This window comes from Vicia villosa, linkage group LG2 (assembly GCF_029867415.1).
Source record: "Vicia villosa cultivar HV-30 ecotype Madison, WI linkage group LG2, Vvil1.0, whole genome shotgun sequence".
Classification (NCBI taxonomy): Eukaryota; Viridiplantae; Streptophyta; class Magnoliopsida; order Fabales; family Fabaceae; genus Vicia; species Vicia villosa.
This window is the reverse complement of record NC_081181.1, coordinates 217,299,993-217,305,992: the sequence shown is the minus strand read 5'-3', so window position 1 is coordinate 217,305,992 and position 6,000 is coordinate 217,299,993. Positions and strand designations below refer to the sequence as shown.

Sequence of the window (6,000 nt, the reverse complement as noted above, 5' to 3'; positions counted from 1 at the left end):
TATTCTCACAAAATCATTGAAGAAGACAAGATTTGATGAGTTGAAGGAACTCATTAAAATGAAAAGGTTAAAAAACACGAATAAAGAGAAGTGTTGAGAGTATTTAATTCATTATTTAGTTGTTTCTTGTACCACAAATTATGTAGGTTCTTTTGAAAATTAGTTAAGGTAGTTTGGGGTGTGCAAAATATCCGGTTTTGATGTCCAAATCTATAACCAAACCTAATCCATTTTTAAATATCTGGATATAATTGAATGGTTATTAACCGGCTTAATTATTAATTATTAATGGTTTGGTTATCCATTCATATATTCCGGATATAATTAAATGGTTATTAACCGGTTAAATTATTTTGGATTCGGTTATAATCCGGTTATTATCCAAATCCAAATATTTTAATTCTCAAAATATAATTTTTTTTTTGAAAAAAAATATTTTCAGAAAAAATAATTTTCAAAACTGGATATTTTTAAAAAACCGGTTATATAATCATAACCAAATTTATAACCGGTTTTATAATCAGTTTTGATTAAAATGTGGTTATGGTTATAAATCCAAACCATTTAAATGGTTTTAAAATGGTTATGATTTGGTTTTTGAAAATAACCAACCATGCAAACCGCTAAAGGTAGTCAATCTACATTGGCTAGATGCGTATGCTATGCTGTAAAAACTTTTAACTCTCTGTTCTCAATAAAGATATTTTCTTTTTTCACTCTCAAGAAAACTCAAGTTATTCTAAAAGTGTGAATTTTAGGTAGTACTATTATTTTGTCTATAGATTTAAAAAGTGTGATCTTTTGTTTCACTCTAAGTCACTTTTATTCACTCCTAAATATATTATATTTTAAAATCTAAGTAAAATGTATCAAGATGATGGAATTAATATTGCAAATTTCTTGACAAATTGAATAATGAGATAGACCATATTTTATTCTAATAATTGAAGTTATAATTATCAACAAAATTGATAAAAGAATTTGTTGATAAAATAATTTGACAAAACAATTTTGTAATGAAAATAGAGGTGTCCGTGTACCACGCGCGCAGCCCTGGAGAAAATAAGAAAAGCATTTGAAAAATGAAATAACCGCGCCAGATAGGGGTCGAACCTATGACTTTCTGCTTAGGAAACAGACGCTCTATCCACTGAGCTACAGGCGCTGCTTATGATGCTTATTTGGTAATTTTCTATTTAAAAAGTGAAACATATTTCAACCAAAACGCACTAATCTACTCTAGCTCAAAGAACGTCTTAAAAGCTTACTACTACTTTTACTGCTCCGCATATTCTGCATTTTCAGGTATTTTAAAAAATTCAAATTCCATTAGTTTTTTACCGCTCATGATTTTTGTTCATGCTTTGGTTGAAATTTATTTCACTTTTTAAATTGAAATTCCTATAATGAATTTTAGCTAGCTTAAAAAACATGATAGGATAAGAAATTAAATTATTAGTTTATTTTATAAAATAAATTTTAAATATTAAAAACTGAAATTTAATATATTATAAATAAAAAATAAATGTAATATTAAATTAGAAAATTTTATAACTGGTATATAGAAATTTAATATTTAAAAATAAAGATATTATTAAAAATTTCTATTAGTTAATTTTATAAAAGAATTACATATACTTTTTATATTGATAGTTTTGTCATTACTTGTAATATATAAAATATGGCATATCTAACCTATATAATGAATTATTTATTTATTCGTGTTTTTTATATTAAAAAATGTTAGCGCAACATTGGGGGAGGGTCGAGTTCGGGAGTATTGTTAATTAATGTGGGACTATTATCCACACTCACACTTGATTCTCAACACTCCCTCTCAAGTGTGAGTCTTACACTGAGACTATTATCCACACTCACACTTGATTCTCAACACTCCCTCTCAAGTGTGAGTCTTCTCAACACTCTCTCTCAAGTGTGAGTCTTACACTGGGTGTTGGAATATATTATTTCTATTTGTATTATTTCCCTATTTGTATTATTTCTCTTTATTCTCCATTAAGGAAAGAATTAATATCATTATTGTATTACCATTATATATACCAGCCTAGAGCTGAGAAATAAAATACAGCAGCTTTTTTACCATTCCTTTCAATATGGTATCAAAAGCTCTGGGTTAGGGTTTACTATAAAGCTTCCACAACAGCTTCCGATTGACATACCCGTTTAATCCCCTATGGCGAATCACAGCACGAATTGGCCCGCTCTAGGTTTTGCCTACACCGGATCCAATGATGGCGGTGGCGGTGGTCGCGGTGATGGTGGTGATGGCGGCGGCGGTAACGGTGGTGGCCGCGGAAATGGCAATGGTGGCGGAAACGGCGACGAAACATCGGGTGTCACAAACAATGGCAGCATCTCCACACTATCAGGAATCTGAACCGGGGAATGATCAACCTCCTAAGAATAGGAAAGGTAAGTCCATCTCTGACTCTGTTTCTGAAAGTCGTATTTTGTATCCTGATATAGATGATCCTGTTGCCATTAGAAAATCTGTTAGACCGTGTACTAAACACCCCATGTCCAATCAGCATCCGTGAAGATAGACACATTTCTTTCACTAGTTTTCTTAAAATGTAAGCCTTTACCAGGCTTTCCCTTCAAATATCTCAGTATCCTGTAGACTGCCTCAAGATGTTCCTCGTAAGGAGAATGCATAAATTGACTTACTACACTAACTGAGAAAGCAATATCAGGTCGGGTGTGTGACAAATAAATCAGTTTTCCAACCAATCTCTGATATCTTCCAGTGTCAACAGGAACACTATGAGTTTTTTAAATAATTTATCTTTGCCTGTATCACAAAGTTCTGAGACTTATACTTCTGCACCAACAGAAAATGGCCATGATTCTTTATCTAATCCTACTCCTGTTATGAGTAACGATCCTTGCGAATCTGAGCCAACATTTTCTCATGTAGAAAACAATGAAATTCCTGAAAACGATGATAGCGATGATCTAACTGAAATGCCACAGAATAATGAGTCACTTCAGGAAAACAGATTTGAATTAGGAAACAAGATTTGGAAAGGGAAGGTTTTTGTGAAAAAGAACCACAAAGGAATGGATGAGTCCACATCTCCACACTGTCAGGAATCTGAACTGGGAATGATCAACCTCCTAAGAATAGGAAAGGTAAGTCCATCTCTGACTCTGTTTCTGAAAGTCGTATTTTGTATCCTGATATAGATGATCCTGTTGCCATTAGAAAACTTGTTAGATCGTGTACTAAACACCCCATGTCCAATTTTATATCATATTCAAATTTGTCTTCATCTCTGTCTGTCTTCACCTCAAAATTGTCTAGTGTAGAAATTCCAAAAAATGTACAGGTTGCTCTAGAAATTCCAAAGTGGAGGGAAGCTGTACTTGAGGAGATGAAAGCTCTAGAAAAGAACAAAACTTGGAGTGTCATGACACTACCGAATGACAAGAAGACAGTTGGATGCACATGGGTGTTTACTGTGAAGTATAATTCAGATGGGTCAATTGAAAGGTACAAGGCTCGCTTGGTGGCTAAAGGATTTACTCAGACCTATGGTATAGACTACTCAGAGACATTTGCTCCTGTTGCAAAACTGAACACTGTAAGAATTCTTTTATCTCTTGCTGCTAACCTGGATTGGCCCCTACATCAGTTAGATGTTAAGAATGCCTTTCTTAATGGCGATCTAGAAGAAGAAGTATACATGGACATTCCTCCTGGCTTTGAAGACAAATTTGGATCAAATGTATGCAAATTAAATAAGTCTTTGCATGGATTAAAACAGCCTCCTGGAGCTTGGTTTGAAAAATTCACTCAGTCCATGAAGAAACAAGGGTACATTTAAGGACAGGCTGATCACACCTTATTCACAAAGTTCTCCCATGATGGGAAATTGGCTGCCCTGATTGTATATGTTGATGATATTGTCCTTACTGGAGACGATACAGTTGAAATGGCAAAAGTAAAAGAAAAATTAGCAGTAGACTTTGAAATCAAGGACTTAGGATCCATGCGATATTTTCTTGGTATGGAGGTTCCTCGGTCAAAGAATGGTATTGTGGTTTCACAACAGAAATACATTCTAGACTTATTGAAAGAAACAGGAATGAGTGGATGTCGTCCTGCAGATACCCCTATGGATCCTAATGCTAAACTTTGGGGAGAAGGTAGTGTTCCTGTTGACACTGGAAGATATTAGAGATTGGTTGGAAAACTGATTTATTTGTCACACACCTGACCTGATATTGCTTTCTCAGTTAGTGTAGTAAGTCAATTTATGCATTCTCCTTACGAGGAACATCTTGAGGCAGTCTACAGGATACTGAGATATTTGAAGGGAAAGCCTGGTAAAGGCTTACATTTTAAGAAAACTAGTGAAAGAAATGTGTTTATCTTCACGGATGCTGATTGGGCAGGCTCAGTCATAGATAGAAGATCAACCTCTGGATATTATACTTATGTTTGGGGTAATCTTGTGACATGGAGGAGCAAGAAACAAGGAGTTGTAGCAAGAAGTAGTGAAGAAGATGAGTTTAGAGTTATGTCTCAAGGTATTTGTGAAGGGTTATGGATCCTTAGAGTCCTAGAAGAACTTAAGATGAAAATTGAGCTTCCATTAAAATTGTACTCTGACAGTAAAGCTGACAATAGCATAGCTCATAACCCAGTTCAACATGACAGAACCTAACATATTGAGATTGATCGACACTTCATAAAAGAGAAGTTAGATGCTGGAATCACATGTCTCCCTTTTGTGACTTCAAATCAGCAAACTGCGGATATCCTTACCAAAAGTTTGGCAAGACCAACCTTTGAGCATTTGATTGACAAGTTGGGCATGATAGATATCTATGCACCAACTTGAGGGGGTGTTGGAATATATTACTTCTATTTGTATTATTTCCCTATTTGTATTATTTCCCTTTATTCTCCATTAAGGAAAGAATTAATATCATTATTGTATTACCATTATATATACCAGCCTAGAGCTGAGGAATAAAATACAACAACTTTTTTACCATTCCTTTCAATACTGGGACTATTATCCACACTCACACTTGATTCTCAACACTCCCTCTCAAGTGTGAGTCTTACACAATATGCTCCCCCTCATGTGGAAGCTTCTCTTCCACATACACTTGTATCAGTTGACTTTCAACTACAAATTTTAGCCGGTCCCGTTTTTTCTCGAACCAAATGCTCATGATACCATTGTTAGCGCAACATCGGGGGGGGGGGGATAGAGTTTGGGAGCATTGTTAATTTCCGGGACATTCCTTTGAGTAACACACCTTTGTGGGAGAGACACCACTTCTCCACCTAAAACTTCAAGGTGATAGGTGAGTGAGTTCTCCCACTTATATATGCTCAAGTCACCACACACATTTTCAATGTGGGACTATTATCCACACTCACACTTGATTCTCAACAAAAAATAATTATTGAATAGTGTCAATGATTATTTATAAATAAATCAATTTCTTTTTAAAAAATTGTATTATTTATTTCTTAAATCTAAAAGTTATTTAAAATCAATTAAAAAACATATGTGTTGGAGTAATAGATTGGGGGTCAACATTTTAAAAAAACATGTGTTGTGGTAATTGATTTAGGGGCATTTATGTTTGAGTTTTTTTAATGAGAAACATATTTTTGTGATTGTCCTTTAAAATTTTAAGGTGATAAAGTGTGTGAGTTCTCTCACTTATAAAAATTAGCATAACTCTGTTTAGTGGACATGGACGGCGGAGAATTAAATAAATGAATAAATAAAAAATATTCAAAAAAATATATTATCATACGCAAGAGTATTAAGTGTCAAAGCAATAATTTCTTTGATGTTCAAGATACCAATTGGTCATTTTGAAGGAAATCCTTTCATGTTTTGAAATTCCATCTATAGGCATGTTTTTCAATTCAACTCATTATTAATACAAATTGTACTTTTTTCCTCCTTAAATTATACATATGTATATCTTTAAGGACAAATATTTCTT

The 6,000-nt window shown here is 33.8% G+C and overlaps 1 non-coding gene across 1 annotated transcript; it reads right to left on the bottom strand.

The window, feature by feature from the left end:
• Window positions 1-1,092: 1,092 nt before the first annotated feature.
• TRNAR-CCU (transfer RNA arginine (anticodon CCU)) lies at window positions 1,093-1,165 on the bottom strand. Its single transcript has one exon. It is a non-coding gene; the product is annotated as a tRNA-Arg (tRNA).
• Between the last annotated feature and the right edge of the window lie 4,835 nt (window positions 1,166-6,000).